This window comes from Macadamia integrifolia, chromosome 2 (genome assembly GCF_013358625.1).
Source record: "Macadamia integrifolia cultivar HAES 741 chromosome 2, SCU_Mint_v3, whole genome shotgun sequence".
Classification (NCBI taxonomy): Eukaryota; Viridiplantae; Streptophyta; class Magnoliopsida; order Proteales; family Proteaceae; genus Macadamia; species Macadamia integrifolia.
In genome coordinates, this window is record NC_056558.1 from 8,589,738 (window position 1) to 8,615,983 (window position 26,246).

Here is a 26,246-nt window from a genome sequence, read left to right on the forward strand (position 1 = left end):
CCCTCCTAATCCTTTCTCTTTCCTGATTTGCCCGTTTTACGTGTCAATTTTATTAAGTTCATCACCATAATTAGTAAGTTCGGAACGATAATAATACGAGAACGAATATGTACGATGATTAAATGGGTCATATAGAAATAATATTTTTTAAAAATTTAATGTAATAAAATATGCACGAAAATGGTATAATACGTGTTTAATATGATTGTTATGTAATAAACTGGGAACAAAAATACGGGTTTATTTTGGTATTAAGAATGAACTAAAACTGGTTGTTTACAACTAAATTCTAATATCTTATGCTCTTATGAACACTTAAATTCAATCTAGCTTTTCAATTAGAGATCATTTTTTATTTATTTATTACATCTAATATTTATTAAGTTTAACCATGTCTATCATAGTCAATGTTGATAAGTGATCCAGCAACCACTTTCTATCATAGTAAATAATAACATATATTTATCAAAATAATAATAATAATAATAATAATAATAATAGCATGTAGATAATCATTTAATAAATTAAAATATCATTATTGATATTATCTTATCAGACAAGAAAATCCATAGATCCGTATTCTAAAACCAGAATAAGATCACGTATAGGTCAATTTAGATATTCAATTATTCAATTATAATAATTAACGATAGATTCGTAATTAAGGTAAAATTTTAAATTGGGTTGAAAAATTATAATTAAGTAGACCTAATAGATTAATGGATATGAACAAGAGGGTGGACACATAAGATTCTTGATTAATAGATTTAGGATAAGCTTGAAATGAAGTAAAATAAATGGTATAAGATAATAAAGGAGAGAGGGAGTGGCAATATGGAAAGAGGGGTTGAAATTAATAAAATAAGAAAGGGAAACACGTGTCATCCATATTTTTCTCAAAATTGATAAACCTACGGAAAGGGAGAAATGTTGTTTTTCGGTTTTTTTTTACCAAAATAAACATATTAATAAGAATAAAATGTATTATATGCGTTTAAAACACGTATAATACGTGTACCTATAGAATGTATAATATGAATTTTTTGGATTGATATGCCAAATTATGACTTTTTTATTGAAACATTAGGATACGATAAAAATCCATGTATTATATACGAATTTACTAACTATGGTTCACACTTCACACTGTATTTCTATATTAATTCCCACCTAATTATTCCATTTTTATGGGTTTTGAATCCGGTCTGAAATCCCTGTTAGACCAAGAAATCTCAATATTTAGACCTGATTATGATTTAGCCTAAATCGACGACCTGAACTGAAAACTCTTCCTAGATTGATGTATTCAAATTGGCAGGAGTTAAGATTGGGTTCCATCGATTTGGATTTATTGTCGTACATGTTACGGATAGTGCCGCATACTCTCTCTTGGAATAAAGTGGAACTTACAAGAAACAAAATATGAATAAAAGTGTACTATGTCTTCCAAGATAGGCTTCAACTTTCAAAGGGGAAGACTATGTAATAATTTGATTAAGATCCAATCTTAATAGACATGTGTCATCATCTATTCATTTCTCAAAATCTTTGAGCAATATAACATCTGCAAATGTTGTTTTAGAGATTCAAAAAGAGATTCTTTATATGACATCTCTATTGGTGTATTAAGAACATGAAATCTTTTGCAAAAAAAAAAAAAAAAAGAACATGTAACTTTTCTTTATTTACTTCGTCTTATTTTATTTTTGAAAGTTTTGTCAAATGTGAATTAAAAAATATTTTCAAAATATTTTGAAAATGTAGTTTTTATGATTGTATTTTTTAAAATTTTTATTATCTTACATATTTTCAAGTGTACATCTTCTATAAAACAATAAGATTTTACCCTCACTATAGAAAAATTTGTATTATATTAAAATGGCAAAAAAATAAGTTATTAATAATTTGACACTTAAGGAGCTGTCAATAAAAAAATTCCCCTTAAAAAATGTTGTCAAGGAGATGAATAAAAGTTAATAAAAAGGCCAAGTGGAGAAAGCCCGTCAAAAAGAATAAAATAGACCACGTGATCACAATGTGACAAGAATGGTGGAATATTTTCCAAAAAAAAAAATTGTGAGCTCAAAAACCATGCAACCAATCCCTTGAGACATTTGATTACAATTGAACCTGCCTAAGTAGCATTTTGGATGTTCTTGGCGTGAGTAACAGGGTTCTAAATAGAATGAATTTGAAAAGAATACACCAATATTCAAATTCAGAACTAGTTACTATATCTGTTAGTTAAACTAATTAATTTAAACAAATATATCATTTAATATGGGTGTATCTTGTTGCATTAAAATGACAAAGTGAAAAACTGTGACCATTTTTAGATTGTCCTTCGTCTTATTTCTAAAAATTATTTAAGATAAAAAATAAAAATAAAATTTCAAAATTATTTGAAATGACTTCTTAGTCAAGACCCTTGAATTGGTTATAACAAGGCCTAGAAAGTAAGGGCTGGGGAGGCAAGGGATCTTGGTTGCCTTCTCACACATTTTCATCCATAATCACACCCACAACCAAGTTTTGTTTGATCCAACCCGTTGGAGCTCTATTATATATAAATTTGAGTCCTCTCTGTGGGGCAGCCACCTCTTGTTGGACACATGTACACAACAAAAAATGTGTGCCCCCATTATGTTATAATTTTCTTCAATTTTTATAGAAGTCTTGAATTTCTATTGAATATATAATACTTGGAACCTATAAGATAGAGAACCAATAGACTACTAGAAGAGAAAGCAACATATAAGCTATAAGATCTATTTTGTTTCAATCTTTTCTCTAAAATATCCTTTGCTTCTTACAACTACAATTTATTAAGATTTGGTGACTAATGAATAGTATAAAATCATAGTTGGTGAAGTATAAGTGAAATTACAAGTAATTTAAGCTTGAAATATTAGATTCTCTAGTTACAGAAGATCTTCTATTATCTAAAAAATAAGTTGTTTAAAAAAATTCATATAGATAAATTAGTTGTCAACACATTCCCAAGACAGTACCTCTCCCTCAAGAAGACGACAAGTACTATTAAGTAATGGAAGACCAAAAGTTTTACATTTAAGTGGCGAATCACCACTCTTGTCCAGATAATGTATAGAATAAAATCCACAAGAAGAGGTTGGGAGAATTTTTTAAGCATCAAGAGATATATCCAACTTCTTATTGCATGTAGCTTAGGTGCAGCTATAGAAAATTATGTAGCATTTTTTAAAATGTTCATTGTCTTCTTACATTTTTAGAGTGATTTTTTGAAGTGATTACACCTTGGCAATGGCAATTTTATTTTCGAGGCGAATACACCCTTCCTCCCTCTATATTATTTTATAGAATGAAAATATCATCTACCAAAATAGATTTTTAATGAATTTGAATTGTAGGGACAAAAGTAGAGTAAAAAGGAGAGACAAGCTTGCCATAAATATATATAGTAACAATATAATGTCTTCTTGTTCAGGAATGTGTAGCTTAGATTTTTTTTGACAATTCAAATCCAAAACACAATCCGTGGAGAGGATAATTAACCAGATAGTAATGAGACGTGTTTGTTCAAACTTGTCAATGTCTGAAATTTTCTACAGAAAAAAAAAAAAAATGGTTTTTGGTGGGACCATTAATTGATATAACTTCTTGTGTTGGTTGCTTAATTTTTTTTGGATTTGATTATGACCTTGCTTAGCAAGGGGGAGAGAGAGAGAGAGAATCTGATTAAGTATTTTATTGAATAATTAGCTACTATTAATAGTTGAATACGTAGAAAATAAAAACGGAGATCAGAAAAAATAATAAACAAAAAAGCATACAATTTTTCTGAAAATGACGTACCATAAAATTATACACTATTTACTGTAAAATAAACCATATAATTATGGTTATCAACTTAATCCATACTACGGGGGAGAGAGAGAAAGAGAAAGGGAATTTTAATTGAAGTATATGAGCAGATGACCTTGTGGTTTACCTATTCACAAAATTTTGGATCTGCTCAATGTGCTACATGGTTGAAAGGGTGGATTATATAGATAAACCAACCTCATCAAGATGGCTAAATTCTATTTCATTGTCTATGTTTTTAGGTTTAATAAGGATATTTTTTTGAAAATATTATTTTCTCTAGTAGTTTGTGGATGTTAATGTCATGTCCCCACTTTTTAAAATTAGCGTTTGGTACTTGTCCAATCCCCAAAGTGGTGACTTGACATTGTTTAACAAATAATAAGGGATTACTGAGGAAGAAAAGGTCATTAATCAAGTCTCTATCAATAGTGTGAGCCATCAGGTTGGCCACATCCTAATTTTCGAAGTTAATATTATTATTATGAGGAAGAACTATCAGTTCTATTTCACATTGATATAACTTGATAGGAAAGCTAATCAATACATAGCCACACCATCCTCATGGTCAGTAGATTGCTAATGAGATTTTCATAAAGATACCAAGGTGGCAAGTGACTCTTACTATATATAAAAATAAAAAATCAATAGCTTGATTCTATGATACTTTCTTATACACAGCTTCCACACATATTATTCTCTTAATGAGAGTTTTCACACACACACATATATATATATATATATAATTTTTTATTTTTTTTCGTGCAATACCCACATTGGGCTGAGATAGGGATCCACCAAGGGGCCATACAGGGCCTAGCAAGTGGCCACTAGGCCACACTTATTACTACTATTATATTTCAAGAAGGTGGGAGAAGGGGGTAAGAGGATGGAACCAGTGACCTTCACTGGAGTTACGCCAGAATCCAACTGCCTAGCTCCTCAATCCTTATTGCCTTATACTTCACCTTCTATTAAAAATATTCTTGCATCCAAAAAACTAATAAAATTCCTTGGTTGGAAAGATAGCCAACCTACTAAGCTGCAAACACTAAGAGACAGTGAGCACGTTACAACCTTTGAAAGAAAAGAAACCTTTGCTAAGATAGGATACTTATAGATTAATTTTTTATATCACAAATGAAATTGACCATTTATGTGGTAGTTGTTAAGTTTACTTCGAACTTATTATTTTTGCAAATTAGCAAGAGATCGATCTGCAGTATAATTTATAAACATTTTTTGGCCAACCTTAAATATTTTGTGGAAAGATTTTAAATTTAATGAGAGGTTGATCTACAGTATAATTTATAAACATTCTTTGGCTAACCTTAAATTTTTTGTGGAAAGATTTTAAATTTAATGGGAGGTTGATGCCATTACATACAATTACAAATTTTTTAATCATACCATTAATATCAGATTATGCATATCATCCTTGCATTTATCCAACACTAACATCTACAAATGTCTAGCTTATTCTTAAGGGTTTTGTTCTGTGAAACTATGTTTGGTTACACTAAGACTGTCACCATATCAATTTTGCCTTTCATAGATACAAGTGGTGGTTTTTTACGTATCTACCCAAAAAAAAAAAAAGGAAAAAGGTGGTCTTCTACGGACTGTAAGAACCTAGAAGACTACTTCATTAACTGCAATAAGTAACTACACGTCATATTTAGCAACTTATTCACTTGTCCCGCGATTTTCACTTAATTTTCTACTACTTTAATGTCTAAATTGCTACGTAATGTGCTAAAATGGGTTATATTATAAACTCTCTCTCTCTCTCTCTCTCTCTCTCTCCTGGGTTTATCACCATAAACTGTTGTTTACGTTACATTGTAGTATAAAATGGATGCTCTTCAACTATATGAAGTCATTGGGTCTTGTAAAATAATGTTTTATAAGTGTACTGGTTTTCCTCTCATCTTATTTTAAGTCTTAATGGGATACTAAGAAACAAGTCATCTGAGTACCTAACAGTGCCTGATCCTAGGTTTATTCCATAAGATTTTATCTTAACCACTACATGTCAGCATCTCAATATTAAAACCACTCATTTATCAAAGATCAATCATGAGTGATAGGGATTAGAAACAAAGCTAATATATGATTTCTTGAAAGAGTAAACTAAGTTTATATATCATTTTTATCTTTTTAAGGAACAAGAGACAGATGTTATACTTGATCATATTAAGGCAAGGGATTGTACCCTGGTTGTGGGTTTTTCATTTCGATTAAAGAAAAAAAATGGTAATGGTGTCCATTAGGGATCTGTTGGGTGAGGCTTGAGTGAAACCCCATTTCAATCACACAAATCGCCTACCATTTTAAATGCCTTGCGTCCATGGTTTTCCCTTTTGGGGTTTATAAGACTAAGAGTTGTCAGGTTCATTCCTTCTTTCATCTTGAAACAATGTTCATATTCATAAACTAATGATACAGACGGGCACCTAATAGTAGTAGTTTTGTGGGATTCATCGAATCTTTCTTCATTTCTATCCTTTTGGATAGCTAATTAGTACTATATTATTATAACTAATAAGCATAATCTGTGAGGTTTTCCATAACCTCCCCCATCCCCTTTTTTGTAGATCTCCATTTTCAATTGAATTGATTTCAGATTCTTTGCTGATTCCCGCTTCGAAAGTAGGGTTCAGATTGATTCTCTACAATTCTAACAGAATCAGAATCAAAATCGGTGGAATCCTATTCTTTGCTGATTCCATTTCCTTGGATAATGACTTCCCGATTTTAGATTTCTATGTTTCCCAATAAAGATAGACTATATAAATTTTGAGAGAAAGAACGCTACCCATATGCATTCTCTACTGCTAGACATAGCACCATTTTTCAAGGACTATGAACATCCCACCCCCTTGAAAATAGAATGTTGTGTCTAAGTCTAGAGAACACTAGATGGGTAGCATTCTTTCTCCCATAAATTTTTCTTATTGTGATGGTCACATTTATACTTTTGTTTGGCATTATTAAGTCTCTTACTATATACTTTATTACATGAAAGTTGAGAGAAGGAAAGAAAAAGATTGCTTTGCTGTTTTGAGAGAAGATGAGAGAGAACTACGTGGGGGTGCTTTTAGCTGTGTACAGTATAGTTATGATTAATGGGCCCCAAGACATAAGGAATCCTTAAGTGGGCCAAATGTAGGTCCACTTGGCCCACCATACAGCGACCGGAGCTGCGATAAACTCAAAAAGGAAGATGAGAAAAAAAGTTAGGTGTGGGGCCTATAGGAGACGTTGTAGGTTTGGGACCACATGCTCTCCCGTACACCTAAAGAAGCGGCGTAGGGTGTGGGACCACTATTTTCAAACAGTAGATTGCTTTAAAGCAAAGAAAATCAAAGAAGAAAAGGACTCTCTCTGTCTCTTGCGGCCTTTGCCCTAGTCATGAGTCGGCTTGTCCCCCCTTCCTTTCTTTCTTCTCAACAGCTCTTTTCCTCTCTTCTCCCATTTCCTGAAGGACCCTTTACCCTAATATCTCCTATTTTAGTCCTATGTCTCCCAAATTTGTTACCCTAATTTTTTTTCTTCTTCCAAATAATGAATATAATTAGTCTAGGGATTAAAAAATACATGAGCAAAATTAGTAAGAATTAATCAAATTCTAGTATGGTTTTAAAAATCGGGATGAAATAGTTGAAATCACCCGAATTGGATCAGTATCGGTTAAGATTGATCCCAAATCTTATCCGATTTGATACCAATCCATTGGTACACCCCATGGTAAAAAATATATATATATATATATATACTGAAAACCAATTAAAAAATAAAAAACTAAAAACTAAAACTAATGGTAAATCCAAATGATCAGTATTGGTCAAGAGCAATCCTGAAATAACAAACCTTGCCTTCCAATGTAAAAACCTCTCTCTTCTTCTTTTTCTTTTTTTTCATACCCACTTAATGCAAAGTATGTACATGGATCCATGGGGAAATTTTTTTCCTTTTTTTGGAGTTGTTTCAACGAGGCCTTGTTTGTTTGGACCTAGTTTCTCTTCAAGAGAGAATCTCTTTAATTTCAACTTCATACAATAGAGGGTGGGAATCAATAAAAAACCATTTAAGCATGACATTAAATCACCAATGGTGAAGAGATTCTCCTTCCAAATAATGTTATGTAAGAATTTTAGTTGTTTTTCAATTTTCTTTATGAGAAAGGTTGGATATGCCACTAGTATACACAAATGTGTATCTCTCTCTCCTCTTGAAAAATTCTTTTATGCTTCTCTCATCCAAACCCCTCCCACGGATTACCTAATTTTTTTTTTCATAAAAATAAATAATAAAAATCCAAACAATTTGGTTTCCATATTTTCCATGAAAAAGCAACCGTCCAATCTATTTTTGTTCTCATATTTTATAATCAACTATCAAACTCACTTATGCAAGCAAGGCCCATCTGCCCTAATGGGAAAAGAAGGAAAACCACTAAAGAGCATCTTCATATCTTCCAGAGAGGGGGGCCTCCCATTTTATGAAAATACGTACAAGAAACCAAACTAATATTGCATTTTAAAAGTTGACAGAGCAAGGTTAACGTCGGGAGATAGTGGGTCCCCCCTTCTCTCTCTTTTTTTTTTTTTTGAACCCCCTTCTCTCTTTCACACACATGGTTGGTGAAGGGCGTAGACCCCACCGGGCCCACCCATCTTATCAAATCAAAATCCCAGAAAAAGCAGAGGAAAAATTGAACCTTTGGATTGGAACTACCCTAATATTTAATTTCCCTAAGGCTTCCCAGTAAGTCTTTTTTCGTCATTTTCGTCCAGATTCAGAAACCCATTTTGCCAGTTCCCACTTCCCACTTCCCACTTCCCACTTCCCATCACCTGATGAAAACCCCCCCTTATCTATCGCTGACTAACCTTATGAGCTTTTTTCTCAGCCACATACAAGCAAGAGTGGGGAACTTCTGGGAAGAGAAGGGAAGAGAAGATTGGGATTGGGAAAGAGAAGGCTTTTTGTTTTGTTAGTTACATTTCAAGTCTCCGCTCTCTGTCAGGCCATAGGTGATAGATAGATAGACCCACCCCACACTCTCTCCTTCACTTCCTCTGTCACCCATCTTTGACTAACCAAAGCTCTCAGGACTGTGGCCTGCCACCAACTCTCTCTCTCTCTCTCTAAAACCTAATGCCTGTCTGGCTGTCCTTGTCCCTGTGGGCGGATATCCCAATAGTAAAGTCACAAAAAGGTCCCCTACATGTTTGATTTTCCACCTCTAATGGCTGATTTTTCTTCTTTGCTGAGTTTTGATGTGATGGTCACATGGGCTTCAGCCAGGCTTGAACAGTCAATGGTTGGATGGATTGGCCCAATTGTCAGATAATTTGGACTGTGGTCCACCACAGGGCCTGGCCCAGAACAAACCCATGCTTGGTCTATTTTCAAACTTTGTTCAAGGCTCTAGTCAAATTGATGATGCTCCAGCCTCCAAGCACATATACTATTTAACCATAGAACTATTAATATCCTCACTTTTGTAGAGGGCAATCTAAAGTTGGTCAAGAGGGCCAGACACCATAAGGACACCATCAAAGCTTGTAAACCTCCCAACCTAACATAATTTCTCAAAGAAAGCAAAGCAAGCAAAATCTAGGTCGGTCTACATACAATTTTTCGCAGCTTATATTGGTGATGAAAACAGAGGGGACCTCGGGACAATGGTAAGGTTGTTGCTTCATAACAATCTAGTGATTAAACAACCTCTCCACAAAGCAGGGTAAAGCTATATACATTATGACCCTCTCCAAACCCCACAATGGTGAGTCTTATGCACTGGGTATGCACTTTTTTTTATTGGTAATGAAAATCTATACAAATGTTAAGAATCCCACAATGAGACAACCTTCCATTATTCAGATAGATTATAAATAAAAGGCACCTTTGTGCTCAACCTCAGTTAATAATTTTGTATCTATACCAACCTTCATGCTTAGGCCTACGAACAAATTGTTGCAACCAATATCATTACCAAACTCACACAGAGACATCACTAATCTGGACATTGATGTACTTAATTACTTATATATACTTAATGAGTTTTCTTTTCTTCTGATAAAAATAAAAAAAAATAAGAGGCACCTTATTTACACATAGTAAGCATCTGTTCACAAAGTGATGAACCAACTCTAATCTAAATTCAGAACAATAACTAGAGTGGAATGGTGGGTTGGAATGCCAACCACATATGGTCTAACCAAATCCAATTTTCTCTAGATACGTTCTTAAAAAAATCCGGTTTGTGTGGATTTTCTTTCCCCAGGAATTACCACATATGAAATTGAGCATAATTTTCCAAAGAAATACCCCACTTCTTTCTTTAGAAGAGACGGGAAATGTGCTCAATAAAGGCTTATTAAATTTTTTTTTTAGATTTAGTAGATTCAAGTTTTCCAGTTCATCCACAGCTTCCTACAATGGCGATCAGACAAACAAGTGACGATATGGACAGAACCACAATACCTCTAAGAGTCCCAATAACTAACCCACAGAGTAGATAAACTAAGGCTGTCAACCAACTACGAACTGTTAGGGAATCTTCATTATGAACTGGACCTGCACTGATTCAAAACATGGTGTAGGTCGCATCCTCATTCTTTGCATTGCCCCAAGTTTCTAGCTGGAGAGATCATCAAAACTTAGAGACCAGCCCAATTTTACAACAACTAATAGCCCATGTCCAGCCTTGCCTGGTACAGTTAATCTGGGATTACTGGATCTGTCTTGGGCCTAAGATTTTACCCATACATGAAATTGATGGGCCTAAGCTCATAAAAACCTAGTCTAGTCTATGGCTCTATACTAATTCCCTCATAACTGTCACCTAATGCAGACGTATCACTGCAATCAACATGAATATGAGAAATGGATGTTGAGCTTTCCTTACTTAGGCGAAGGGTACATGCCCCATATGCTAAGAGTATTGATTACACTTTCAGAAATGGAAGGGCATAATTCTGGGAAATGTTTCAGGGGACCAAAAGGTTGTATCCACCCAGTGTATTTTCTGATATAGTTTCAAATCCTAATCTCCATTAATGTACATGGTCCACATTTACTAACCAAGCAACCCCATATGTAATTTGATAGGGACTCAATCTATTCAAGTATCAACATTTATATATATAGAGAGGACATGGAATCCTTTACAGGTTAGGCCATCTGCTTTCCTTTATAAAGCTAGAAGCATGTCCAATACACCAAAAGGGTAATAGTGGCTCTGAGGAAGACTACATCTACATGTCCATGCTGCTATACATCACTTGATAAGAGCAAACATGAGTAAATTTTCGAAGTAACAGGAACCACTGAAAGAGGACATGGGCGTTAGTAAATGCATATAAGCATAAAAAAGGAAAAAGAAAACACGTGGAGGGGAACTGTAGAGGAAGAACCACTAGGAACAATGTCAAATATGGTAGAAGACATTATGGATGTAAATGTCATAAAACAATAGTTTACCACTTTACCTCATACCTCACATCACCCAACTAGCTTCCCCTGCTGCAACATAAAAAAAAAGGGACTAGATTACCACAATCGAACAGGAATTTACAAACTGCACCCGTAAGTACCTCGAGTCAAAAATCAACTATCCTTACCAAGATATTTCAGAGTTCTATATCGCACCTGCCTAAGCAATTCTAAAATCAGCTTTTAACAGCATCAGCACAATTGTCAATCCTCATGAGATAAACTCCTAAGTAAAGCTAAACTTGCATGGACATCACATCTGCATATCAATTCATCCATGCTATTCATGTCAGGAAATTCATTGATCGACTTCAGATTTTCAAGGATCAGCCTTTCTTGTCTGGCATCTACGGTGATTTGCAGCCAAGAGCTCACAGTAGGGTCATACTGTTCAACAAAATCAATCAGCACAAGTGAAAACCAAGTTTTCCTAGAGTGGTAATAGCACTGGCATGCATAAAAGCATATAAGACTCCAAGAAAGCCAGAAGTTCAATTCAACTTTTAAAGTGGCCTTGAACCAAAACAAAAGATAATTGCAATCCAACAACTAAAGTGAAGGATTTCATGCTTATACGCTGTATAAGAGTGGAAAGGTTGTTAGTATACACATACCTTGAGTCGGTACCGCAATAAGGCATCACACTACTAGGATAAAATTCCTGATCTGGGTTTTCAGTAAAATTGGAATGGAGGACATTCCCATCACTTTCCACTATAACAGAAGATGTTATATACTTACCACAGGGGTATTTTATACCTTTCGGTACTCTGATTTTCGATAAGTCACAATAGGGGAGTGTCCTTGTTGTGTTATATTTGGTTTTCGGTTTTCCTAGTTAGGATATAGTTGGGTTGAGTTGGTCAATGTATACTCTTAGTAGGACTTGGTATCCTACTAAGAGTGACTTTGTTTTGAAATTATAAAAAACCTATTGGCAGACCACAATAGTTAAACTGAACCTATCATGGGTTTAGATCTCTCTTCTTCTTCCATCGATTCCCTCCATCTTCGCTTCTCTTCTTTTCTCTTTCAGGTATTGTGTGGACTGGTGATTAGTTTATCTTTTGTCACAGAGCATCAATCATCAGTCTTCACCTTCATTCTCATAGTCTGGTTTTGATAGTCCATTCAAGGACTGCGATTTATGGTTGCGGCAACCTATGCTGCCTACATTTTATCTACAGCCCTAGTTGATGATAATATGAAGATAAACTAGGGACTTCTACAACCTATACCTTGTTGTTCTTGGAGTTATCATTCTACCAGGGTCATCTGCATATAATGGCTATCGGCTCACATTCTGGAATTTTAATTTGAAAATATTGAGATCTTCAATTACTTTATATCAGGCCATCAGGTCCCTCTCTTATTTTAGGGGTTAATTGGTACTACTGTAAGGTACATCCAATACCTATTCTTGGCTGATCAAAGACCCTGATCTTTTGCAATTTGGTTTCTCCTCCAGCCTGAGAGACACACTGTTTTGGGGAGAAAATTCAGAAAATCAACTTCTGAACTTAGGTTGGATCTGACCAGCAGAAGATCCTACAATTTTTCAGAGCTGCAATAACAATATAGGCATAAAATTAATGAGTCATACTCAAGGATTAAAGTATCGGTATTGGTTGCCGTATCGGTCAGCTGATTTTAAGAAACGTATTGGAGTGTATCGTATCATATTGGAGATATGCAAAATATGCATAGAAATGTATAGGATACACATGGAGATACACTTTTGCACAAATAAATAAGCAATATATAGCATGTGTCACGCATAAACAAATGGATAACACTGTATGGAGAGACAAGTGCATTCAGTTAAAAATTCAGTTGAAATTGTTATAAAGGATGAGTTTTTTTACATGTTTTCTATTCCCATTGCCATGGGTGCCATGAAGAGTGTTAAGCTAGTTCATGTCATTGTTGGGAGCTTGCTTCTCCATGAATATGAGCGACTAAGACAATGTTTCAAAAGTGGGCACATTATTGTTGTTGGTGAAGCTTGATCTTAGTTTAATCCAGGAAGTACTGGTGATTTTTCCCAAATAATGGCAGTTCCGCTTGGCAGTAAGCAGGCTATGGAGATAGCAAGGGGGAAAGAGGTCACCTTGCGTAGGGGGTGCAGGGTGTGGGGGGCGATGCCTTGGGCCCTAAATTTTTTTGGGGGATTTGTTTACTGGGGGTAATTTTGCAGAGAAAAATGCCCAAAAACTCGCCTCACAGCGTCTGTTTTCACGATTCTAGTTTGATAAAAGGCATTCTGCCCCTTTAAAGAGACATACGTTCCAATACAGTTGGATTTTTAAATGTTTGGGTATTTGTATGTATCGAATTGTATCGATGTGTATCGTACTGTATCGTTGTGTATCGTACAATACGTTATGATACACATCGATACAAATAACTTTTATATTACCTGTATTGTATCAATAATGACCGATAACGATACGTGTCGGCCAATATAAAACGATACGCACAAATACTTTAAACCTTGGTCATACTATGAAATTGTGGGAGAAGGTTATGGAAGCCAACCGAGAAGAGAAATTATGATTTCAGGGAACCAATTTGGTTTTATGCTAGGTAGATACACGACAGAAGCCATTTACTTATTCAGGAGGCTCATGGAAAAATTTACAGCTTGCAAAAAGGATCTCCATATGATCTTTTTATTGACCTAGAAAATTCCTACGACAGAGACCCTAGAAAGTTAATTTGGTACTAGAGAAGAAAAGGGTGTCAAGTAAATATGCAAAATATAATTAAAGATATGTATGAGGACACGGTGACTAGTGTGAGAATCGTGGGAGGGCAAAGAAGTGAATTCCCAATTACAATTGGGTTGCATCAAGGATCAACTTTAAGCCCTCGTTTGCGCTTAGCATGGATGATTTAACCAAGAACATTCAAGATGATGTTCCATAGTGTATAATGTACATTCTTTGCTGATGATATTGTTTTGGAGGATGAGACAAAAACAAGGTGTAATGCTAAGTTGGAGATAGGGAGATCAAACTTTGAATCAAGAGCTTTTAAGAAAAGTAGAATGAAGACGAAATTTATGATATGCAACTTTAATCACACAAAGATGGATAACAAAATGGTGAAAACTAAGAAGATACTGTAAAGTGATTATTTTAGATATCTGGGGTCAACCATAAATAAAGAAGGTATATAGAGGATGATGTTTCATAGATAATTAAAGTGGGATGGATGAAGCAGAGAGGTGCGCTTGGAGTGTTGTGTGACTGACATATTCCTTTAAAGTTTAAAGAAAAATTCTATAGGGCAATCATACGACCGACAATGATGTATGGGGTGGAATGTTGGGCAGTTAAGAAGCGTCATATAGATAAGATGTGTAATAGAGATGAGGACACTAAGATGATGTGCGACAAAACTAGGAAGGATAAAGTAAGGAACGACCATATTAGAGCTGATTTGGGAGTTGCCTCGATTCGTGATAAACACCGAGAAAGTTGTTTGAAGTGGCATGGCCATGTTCAACAATGGCCTAGGGATGCAACAGTAAGGAAGAGTGATATAATTTAGATTGAAGGAACTAAAGAGTTAGGGGCAGGCCTAAAACGACCATAGGAGAAACATAAGAGTGATGTCTATGGTGCCTTCAAAAATTTCTATCGAATAATTCGTACTCAATGTGATACTATAATTAAAATTGTTCATTTTGATAAAGGGGGCATCTATGTATGGTGGACTCCAAAACTTCTTATCAACAATGGCGTTATTCATCTGATTGCTTGTGTTGACACATCCCAATAAAATGGGGTAGTTGAAAGTCACTAAAAGTCTATTGGGCACGCATGTAACTAAGACTTTTTTATCTAATGCCCTTCTTACTATTGTCCTCTTAATCAACTGCATACCCACTAAACTCCTTAGTTCCAAATCCCCTTTGGGAACCTTGAGTCTTTGGGTTTCTATTTTCTCTCTTCCCCCAAGGTGTTTGGGTGTATATGGTTTGTCCATGTTAATAAGTTTTCTCGGACTAAACTTCATCCTAAGGCCCTCAAATGCCTTTATTATTATTTTTTTTTTGTATTGCTCCACTACAAAAGGTTATTAGTGCTACCATCCCTCTTTCCGAAGGCGACTTCTCTCCAAAGATGTCACCTTCTTTGAATTTATACATTTCTTTACTCCTCATCAACATCCTTTTCAAGGGGAGAATAACAAGAGTGAAAAGGATGTTGATGCCACCCCTTTTCTTCCATTCTTGCTTAATGTTGGGAAACACAAAGAAGTGGATGTTTGTTGACATTGGTGATCATCAAAGTGTTGGTTCTGGTAAGGAAGAGTTATTTGTGTACAAAAGAAAGTGAAAGAAGACTTTCCAAAAGTCCTCTTTAGATCCACATTCTCATATTAACCTTTCTCAGTTAGGTACCATTCTTTCTCTTCCATCTGAATTAGATGTTCCCATTGCTATTTGAAAAGGAAAGAAAGAAGTTTGCACTAATCCTAATTCCTATAGCCCATTTTCTTTCCTATAATGCTATCTCTCTTACAGGTGTTGCCTTTTCTGTTGCTCTTTCCTCCACTTCTATTCCCAAGAACGTCACCGATGCCGTGTCTAACCCAAAGTGGAAGGAATCCATGTTTGAGAAAATGATGGCAATTGAGAAGAACTACACTTGAAAACTGGTTGATCTTCCCAGGGAAAGGGTTCCAATTGAATGAAGATGGGTATACACAATCAAGTACCGATTGGATGATGTTGTTGAGAGATATGCGCTAGATTGGTGGACAAAGGGTACAGTCAGGTGTATGGCTCTTGTGGCTAATGGCAACTCAATAAGAGTTCTCTTATTATTGGCAGCCAATCAAGACTGACCATTGTATCAATTCGAAGTGAAGGATGCTTTCCTCCATAGTGACTTAGAAAAGGAAGTGTACATCCAAACTCCACCGAATTCAAGTTCCCTTCGGTTGAAAGGAAAGTGTCTCCTAAAAAAGGCACTATATGGCCTCAAACAATCCCCAAAGACTTTGTTTGAGATGTTTAGACAGGCCATTATGAAGAATGGAAAATATTATAGTGATTGGAAATGATAGGGTTGAGTTAGTCAGACTGAAGACCTACCTATCCCAACAGTTTGAGATTAAAGATCTTAGACCCTTGAAGTATTTCTTGGGGATTAAAGTGTCAAGGTCTAATAAGAGAATAAATATCTGCCAAATGAAGTTTGCACTGACATTTTGAAAGAAACAAGAATATTGGGTTGCAAACTAGCAAACTCTCCTATTACCCCTTATTGATGCAGGGAAGTACCAGAGACTAGTGGGAAGCTAATCCACCTCCCTTTGACTCATCCAAACATCACCTATGTAGTTGGGGTGGTGAGTCAGCTTATGCATGCTCTTAAGAATGGGCACTTGGATGTTGTGATGCAGTTGCATGATGGATTTAAGAAAAAAAAAATCTTTTTGATTTGATTTGATTTTCTTTTGTTTTAGAATTAATTCCTTTTTAAATTAGCTAGCTTCTAATTTTAGAATAGTTTCCATTTTCAAGTAGTTTCCATTAATTGTTTGATTTTTCCTTTATATTAGTCATGTAATAGAGAAGAACTCAGTTTGAGATTTGAAGTTTTTTTGAAGAATTAATCTTGGTTGAGAATTTTGGGTGAGAACCTTGGCTGCCGTGGGTGTCCATCTTTTGTTTCCTTCCTAATCTCCTTTTCTTCTTCTTTATTTCATCTTCTTTTTTCTTTTTCCTCTGTTTTCTTTTCCTTCTGTTATTCATTCTTCTTCTTGCTGGTCCTCACTCCCAGCCCCTGTTTTTGGACAACGTTAGCAGCACCACAAGTGTAGGTCGATCTCTCTCTTGTGAGATCTGTTTGGGCTGAGATTTTGATCGAAGGCTCCCCTCTCTTGGGCGATCAAAACCCTAGAAGATAAGAGTTGGAAGTGCCCTCTGTTGGAAGTTTCACACTGAAACCGAAATCTGCCTCCCTGTCTTCCATGAGGTACAATCTGACCAGATTAAACCTTTGTGCTTATCTATAATATTGGAGCTTCTTAAGTTGCATTCAAGAAGGCCTTGAGTTAAGATTTAAGCTCTAAAATCTGAACCTAATCTGGGTTTAGATGAAGGATCTCTGCCCATCGTACTAGAAACTGGTTTCCGCCTTTGGTTAGTATCATGAGAAGGAAGAAGGTGATTTCTTTTTTTTTTCTATTCTTAAGTGACTTAATTTTCTATATTTATAGTTAACCCCCTCCTTTTCCTAAATTTGTGTTCTGTTATTCCCCTCATCTTTTGTAATTCCAGAATACCCCTCCCTTTTTAATTTCTATCTCAATTTGACCCTATCATTTATTTTCCTCTCTTTTAAGTGCTAGAGTGTTCCTAAATTTACAAGATTGCCCCCCAACCATTAAATTTGAGATTTTTAGTCATTCTTGTGGGCCCTAAGCGATCCGATTCCGACTTTTGGAACCTGGATCCGCATCATGTTGTGTATCCTATCCACAAGTACTTGAAATCCACTTAAGGAAAGGATTATTATATGCCACACACAACAAGGCATAGCGGATCAAAAAAAAAAAACTATTGTGGCCCGAACCATTGCAAAGGCAAAAATTCAGGGCCATGGCTCATGGAGTATGTGGACTCCTATGGTTGAGAAGGATGGTCTAAGTGTTGGGGTTTGATACTGGGGAACCTATGAGACTCTATTGTGACAACAGTCGCTATAAATATAGCCCACAACCCTATGCAACATGACAGGATAAAGCATATTGAGGTGGATCGACATTTCATCAAAGAAAAGATTGACTTTGGCTACATCACTCCTTTTGTGAGAACAAGAGTTTGGTTGGCTAACATCTTCACCAAATGGCTCATTCCTCATCAGTTCAATCCTTCTATGCAAGCTTGGAATGTATGGCATTTATTCTCCAGTTTAAGGTGTAAGTGATGTAGATAAGTCACTTGGGCTTATTTTATTGCAAATAAGCTTGGGTTGTGTTATGTATGTGTTGGGCCTTTGATCCCATGGATTTTCTTTGAAATGGGCCACTTTAATAGGCCTAAAATATGGGTAGAAGGTAGGAAAACGAGATTTTATTCATTAGTGTAATTAGTTGCTATTTAATTTAATAAAGGTCCATTAGGCCATTAGTTGGTTGTAAAGTCCTATATGGACTATTAGTTAGTTAGTCCTACTCCATGTTGGAGTCATAAAGTCAAGTCCTAGTCCTATTTTGAATTCCTAATTGTAGTAGGAGTGTCTAGTCCTATTGGGAAACTAGCTCCTAGTATTAGTATGATTGTAAACTTCCCTTCTATAAATAGAGAGGCATATGTCCCATTATTGGGGAGATTTTAATGAAAGAAAATTTGCATTTATGAAAGAAAGTTTGCGACTAAATGCTTAGAGCAGCTGAGATAGCTGTGGGTGCGAAGCCCAAGCCGAGATAGCCACTTCCTTTATTCTCTTTCACCCTTCTCAATCCCTTATCTGTTTTATTCTTCTTTTTTATTTTATTTGTTGTAACATTCAAGAGGTATAGTTCAGATTTTGATAAAAGTCTCTAGAAATCAGAACCGATCAGCAATCCTAGTGGGAATAAGAGAGAGATTGATCTCCTCTCTTTCTCTCTTCTGTACTCTGTTCAACCAGGTCTTCAATCAGGGTATTCTAGGCCTCATAAGGGTCCCACGATCCTTACCTAGTCACTGTTGGAAGCATTCAGCTGCTGTTCTTGAAGGTTCTTCTCAGTTTTCTCTCATAGGTCAGAAAATCAAGAAAGCTTGTAACTTCACAACCAGCCGTCAGAATCCTCTCAACTTTGCGGATTTTTGTACCCTCCCTAGGGACTATCTACACCCAAAAGTGTAGCTCAATCGGACTTCCACAAACCTGGCTGCACCTTTCTCTCTCCAGCTCTATAGAAGGTTTTTCTCTCTCCTATCGGGTTAGGTTTTGGGCTGGTTTTGCTCCTATATGGGTATTGTATCCTTGAGGGTTTATTTGATGGTATTATTTCTTTGTTTCTTGCTCCTATTTGTATTGTTTGGGGTTATAAACTGCGGAGTTAGTTACTTGTAATCTACTCTTGCATTAGTAAGTATTAGAGTTAATGTAATAAGGGTACTTTAGGTACATGGTTATTATGTTGTAATATGTTGTAATGTGTTTTTACTTTTTACCTCCTTTGGCTATCTTATATTAGCATGGGGGTAAGGATGTAATTTCCCTTGATAAGTTAAGTGAATCAATATAGGGGAGAAATGTGCACTCTCCCACAACATTCTAGCACCATTTCTCTCCTTCTCTTCTCCTTCTTCCCCTTCAACCAAAAATAATGAATTGCAAGGTCTAAAACATAGTTATCAAGGAAGCACCTAGGCGGTAAGGCGGTTCAGCCTGGACTGTCACCTAGGCAATGCCTTGTTGGTGTCGCCTTGGTTTTTAACTAACTTCCGTCGCCTTTGTCGCTGTCACCTTGACAACTATGGTCTGAAATACCCTTGTGGTACAGAATTAACTCTTATTTCTTTAACATTAATCACAAATATGAATCCTAACATGATTAGAAAATAGCCTAAACCAACTACTAATCAAACTACCTACTTAATTTACTAATAAAGACTTAAAATAACTCCTATTATAACTAGAACTCCAACTTAAAAACTAGGTAATGAATTAAATTTGGTGTTCCTAACTCCTACCCATATTTAGAGCCATTAAAGTGATCTATTAAAAAGAAAACCCTTGGACCAAAGGTCAGACACATATAACACAACCCAAGGCTTATTTTCACTAAATAAGCCCACTTCTGTAATTAATCTGCGTCAATACTCCCCGGCTTAAGAAAACTCATCCACGAGTTTTGTAGAGACGCCGATTCAGAACCACATGATCAATCTTCCTTCTGAAATAAAATTCTGGCTTCTCTCGAATGATAAGAAGAAATCCAGCAACTCTCAAAACATTCTTGTCAAAGAAATGATGACTCTACAATCCTTCAGTAAGATCCATATCTCCGACACCAATTAATGAAGACTAATTCTAAACCAGGGAAAATCTAGTAGGAGATTAGCTCAATAGGATTGCAGTACATAGAAACTAGAACCATATGAAAGGAAACTTAATAGCTTGAACAAAACAGATCTGATGTGCTCCAAACGGCAACCGAAGGGTCAGTTTATTAGGTATTGAAAGCCTGGAAAGTCTCATCCAATTCAAATGGTTGGATCTTGAGTTATGGAGTAATCCTTCTGCAACTAGGAATTAGGAAAGCCCAAAAATTGCAGAATCGATTAGGGATTTCTGGGGATTCAAAGCAAAGTTAAATTAGGGATTCAAACAGATGATTTAGCACTAAATTGATATTAGCTTAAGCCAAATAAATCAGAACTATTTTTTTGGGTGAATAAATAATTCATTACCAAGTGAAAGAAAAGAAAAGACAATACAGCCCCTAAGAAGGGGAGGGGGAAGAAATTGAAAACAACTCAGGGAGAGGGGCTATTCCTAGTGGTGGAGCTGGGCAGCTCCCAGGAATTTACAATATGACAGTTTCTAGGAAAGGAATTACAAGTGGAAGTAATCCGAGAAATTTTTGTTTTGACATCAAAGGAGATGAAACCCCAAATCTTGTCAAGAGAGCGAGAATTGGAGGTCCATTTTCTGTGATTTCTTTCTATCCAGATTTGGTTTATAGTTGCGCAGAAGGCTAACCTTCCCACTGTGTAACAAATAGACTTTCCCTGGAAGGTCATATCCATCCAAATCCACTCCCTATGAAAAAGGAGAATTCTCCTATTAACTGGCCAGCATTTTGCGACAATCCCCTTCTAGATGGAGGATGAAACAGTGCAAGAAAAGAAGAGGTGCTCTAAGTTTCCTGCTCATTTCCGCAAAGGATACACTTTGGGTCAACTGGAATGCCTCTCTGAATGAGGAAGGAATGGGTGGGCAAGGAGAAAGTAAAAGCTCTCCAGGCCGTGAAGCTCTGACGAGGAATGTGGTGCTTGAACCATATGAGTCTGTGCCATGGGGAGGCCGGGCCATGCGTCCTAACAAATTCCCAAGCTGCCTTGGCAGAGAAGAGCTTTGAAGCAGAAGGCATCCAGAGGATAGTGTCTTGTCTTTGCCATTGGGAATCGGAAATGACCGGCAGGGAGTTCCATATGTCTGCAAGATGGGCCAAAGATTGGGCCAGGGGAGACCAATTGCCAGCAGAAAGGATATTAGCCACCAAGGCAAACTTGGATAAGCCCAAGTTATAGATGCTTCTGGCAGTTGTAGAGTGGTACAAAATTCCTTTGGGGTGCCAAGAGTCAAGCTAAAGGAAAGTATTGGCCCCATTACCAATCTTGGTGGAGATGGCTACAGAGATAAAGGGGCGGATAGCCATGATTTTACACCACACCCATGAGGCATCAGCTGGAATTTTCATTGTCCAAAAAGAATCCGATCTAAGAGGATTCGAGTAGACCCATTCAACCCATATGCTCTTCTTCTTAGAGATGATCTTCCAAGCCAACTTGATGATACCAGCCAGATTAACATCCTTAATCCTTCTCAAGACAAGCCCCCTTCTGTTTTAGGGAGGCAAACAGCAGCCCAGCAGATAAGGCGAAGAAATCTGGAGAAGTTGCCTCCTTTCCACAAGAAAGAGGCAAAAATGGACTCTAGCTTGGAGATGATGGATTTTGGAAGCCCACAGATACCCGACCAGTAAATGTAGTACCCTTAAAGAACGGATCTAATGAGCTCAAGACGGCCCGCAAATGATAGAAGCTTTCCTTTCCAGAGCTAGAGGCGCTTCCTAATGAGGTCCAGCATAGGCGTGCAGTGATGGGTAGAAAGCTTGGCCAGAATACCGGGAAGCCTTAGGTACTTTACCGGAAGGTGCCCAATGCAAAAGCCAGTTTGCTCCAACAGGGAGGCTTTGGCAGAGTCAGAGATCCCAGCCAAGAAGATAAGGGACTTTGCAGGATTGATATGGAGCCCAGACAATGCAGCAAATTGATCCAAACTAGGAAATCCAGAATTTGACTAGAATTTGTGGCTTTTAAAAACTTAAGTTAAATCTGAGAATAATAAAGCAAATTAAAATCAGATTTCGGCATGATATATCCAGCAACTAACCTACTAACTATAACTCAATATCAAAGCAAAATCTAAAAACTGAAAATTCTGAGAAAAAAGTATACCTGCAAGTAATAGGCTTAACAAGTTCTGAACTGTGATTAAGTGGATTATAGAGAAGAAATGGAAAGGAAGATTGAACAGATATGATAATAGGAAAAAGGGGCAGGAAATCACCAAAAAACAGCGAATAGATATCTTCATTTCATAAATTTGTGTGCCTGAATGGCTAGCGACATAGATATATATAGACTCAAAAAATGATTCCTAACATGATTACAAATATCCTAAACCAACTACTAATCAAACTAGCTACTTAATTGACCAATAAAGAACTTAAAAAAGTCATATTGTAACTAGGACTTAATCAAAATTATAAAATAAGTTCCGAATTCCTAACTCCTATCCATATTTTAGGCCCATTAAAGTGGTCTATTACAATGAAAACCCCACAGATCAAAGGCCGAACAGCCCAAGGCTTATTTTTACTAAAGAAGCCACTTTTGTTAGAAGCCATTAAAAACAAAATGGTAATTTTTACAAGGCATTTAATAACCTATTCCTGTGGAACTTTTTAAAAGGCAAATGACACAAACCAATATTTTAGTATAGAAAGTAAAAAAGCACAATAAAAAAAAAAAGGAACATGACTGATTTATTTTCAAATCTCAGACAATTCGCATTAGCAGGGTTTGATTGTTTCTGCAATTTTCCTACGTATTCCACGAAATCTGCAATTTAAAAGGGAGGCCAGGAAGAAATGATAGAGCACGTAGTGACATAGTCTGGTTCTAATAGAAGTAACAATAGCAGTAGTAGTCAACTATTCGTGTTAGTTTGTTGTTGTTCATGGAGTATTAACAACAATGGTAATAATGAGGAGGCATTGTAATAATCATAGTAGGACCTTGCAAAGAAAAGACGATTTGAGGCTTATGATTTCCCCTTTCTGGTTCAGGATGAATATCAAACCTCAACACAGAGTTGTCAAGTCAGGGTGATTAGTCACGGCTTATCAACCAATACCTGTCCCATTAAATTAAAGGAAAAAGGATCTATGAACCTAAGGTGTACAGTGCACCTCCTCAAATGGATTATTATATTATTATTTTTAAACAAAGATAAATAATTATTAAAAAAAAAAACTTTGTGAGAGGGTTTAGAATACCCTGCTTGCTCAGAGAAGCTATCCCTATATTAAATTATATGACTTAAAGAACACATCCCTCGATTCTCAAGGTGAGCTTCAACAATGCCATTACAGAGGTAGAACATCAGGGTCTTTATAAATGTAACAGTTTACACTCTTTAAAAGCAAAGACAACAAATACTCAAGTACAAAGTCCTAAGCTGTCTTCAAAAAGTTAAAAATGTCAGTTCACTATTAGGAAGCGGAATTTGGAAAACTTGTCATAGATCCAGAATTCCATGTAATTTGAAAAAACATAAATAAATAAACAGATAAAGAAATGGGTAAACTTCTGTGCAAAGAATTGAGGTTTTTTGGATGAATGTTCTATATTTGCAACATAAATTTTTTTAAATTCAACTGCCTATAGATGAGAAAACAAAACAAGGATGCCGAATAGGACAATAAACGAGCGAGATCCATACAACCACAAATCCAGTTCTTGGGAATGTCTCTTAATGCATCCATAAAACCACAAATCCAGTAAAAACAAACAAACAAATAGAATGAAATTAACCCATGATATCGAACAAGTAAGAAAACGAACCAGGGAATTCCAAAGGTGAACCATTAATGTTCCTTGAGACTTGAATTCTCCCAAGTCCCAACCCTTAATATCATTGAAAACATATTTCTGCAATGGCCAAGTAGATGTAGCAACCAAAAAGCCAGATAGAGACAACGATAGCTCCACAGGGCTGAAAACCTAACCAAAGTGAGCCGTTTTGTCGAAAAGAGGCAAAACTGTGCGGATTGAGAAAAGAAGTTGCGTGCGAGTGGACGATTATGTTTTATGAACTCTGCGAAACTGATAATTAGCAAACCTGACGGTGCCTTGGAGGACCGCGCCAAGGCGGTCGATGGGCAAATTTCGAGTCGACACTAGCAAGGCGCTAGGCGTTAGGCGTCTGCGGTACCAGGCCACACCTATACGCTTGGGCGCCTAGGCGAAGGTAGACCACCACCGATCCAGATTATTTGCATTGCTAAGTTGGAGGGCTCAAATTGCCCTTATGTGGGATAGTATGCTGTCGAGAGAGAGAGAGAGAAAAAGGAAGTGGGATAGGTATGCTGTTGAGAGTGATATAACGCAATGGGTGCTAGCTTACGGCGGCATATCCAATCTTTTTCATTTTTAAAATAAAATAAAAATCACAAAAATTAAGTATTGATTACGTTGTTACTTGACTTTTTTTTTTTGAAAGATAATGCCCAAACTAGGGGTGAAGCAGCCCGGGTTGGGTTGGATTTCTTAAACCCCGAACTCAACCTAAGCCCAACCTAATCCAACTGGCCCTAATTGGTCTTGAATTTTTCTTGGGTTGGGCTAACCCTAACTTTGACCTTATTTTTACTGTTGGGATCATGATCACATTGGATAACTAGATCGAAAATTGGAAGCAATTACAAAATTTTTATTGATAAAGTTAAAAAATTATATATAAATTAGGTATAAGAATCAATGACCCATATTTAATTTTTTGAATAAAAATATAGGGTTAAACTAAAGGTCAACTTGGGTAATGCCAAGTTGGGGTGGTCTGACCCAGCCCTAACTTAGGGTCAATGTTTTTCAATCTTAACCTGTCTTCAAGGTTAGAAATCTTAGTTCATGCTCTATTTGGGCTGTCAGGGCCAAATTTACATCCTTAGCCCAACACACATGAAAGGTGGAATGATCCCCTTGCACTCATGAAATGAAAAATCCCATCCCTGATGGATGCCCCAATGCATGCTTTCATTAAACCCCATACTAATGCATTGGCCATGTAGCTTGGCAATGATCCCCCTCTCCTTTTCTCTAATTATTTATTGCCAACTAAACGTGTTACCCCCAAGAAATGAGGGTTTGAGGCGTGATGTCAAGAAAATATCCGATGAGATGGCATATTTAATTTAGCTTTCCATTGGCTAGGGATAGAGGTTCTTAGGCACCTAGGTTCTACTTCCAAATCAAGATGAGTTTTAAAGTTTGGAGGCCCATAGATGGAAGTGGACAATGCTTTAGTATGGGGTTGGGCCATTACAAAATGCACCCATATTTTAATCATTTACCTTTCACATCTATTGCTAGTAAACAGTAAGATCATGAGATTGGCCCACTTGAACCGGAGCCGGTAAAGAATGGTCCTGTTTGGCACCCTTACTCTGGCATTCAAGGCCGAATGCCGGATTACCTAATTGGCTGGTAACGGTGTGAGATTTTAAATTAAGGGGAAGGAGCGATTAGGCTTGATCGAAACCAATTGGGCCGAACTGGTTTGACATCCCCAAGAATAGTCTTCGAGCTATTCTGACCCCTGAGCAAGATTTCAAATATCGGTATCGGATCAGTTATATTGGCATAACGGTCTTTGGTAAGGTTAAAATGGGCCAAAAATTAATTTTGTTTTCAAGAAAAATGAACCGTCGGATACGGACAAATATGTACCGGTACAGGTACCCCGAGATTTAAAACCATATCCTGAGTCACCCACGACTTTCCTCCGTTGGTTTCCTGACCAGGCTACACTGAGCGCCGCAAGCGCACGCTTAAACAGTTAAACTCTTCCTCTCCAGCTCTCCCTCTCATTTTT

General features: G+C 36.5%; 1 long non-coding RNA gene across 2 annotated transcripts; it reads right to left on the minus strand.

Annotated features, from left to right (window-relative positions):
* Window positions 1-10,975: 10,975 nt before the first annotated feature.
* LOC122068872 lies at window positions 10,976-24,715 on the minus strand. 2 transcript variants are annotated; one of them, XR_006137282.1, is made up of 4 exons: window positions 24,495-24,715; window positions 24,218-24,376; window positions 11,478-11,736; window positions 10,976-11,379 (listed from the first exon to the last, which is right to left on the minus strand). It is a non-coding gene; the product is annotated as an uncharacterized LOC122068872 (long non-coding RNA). The 2 variants fall into 2 exon arrangements; XR_006137277.1 differs by having other exon boundaries at window positions 24,218-24,713.
* Between the last annotated feature and the right edge of the window lie 1,531 nt (window positions 24,716-26,246).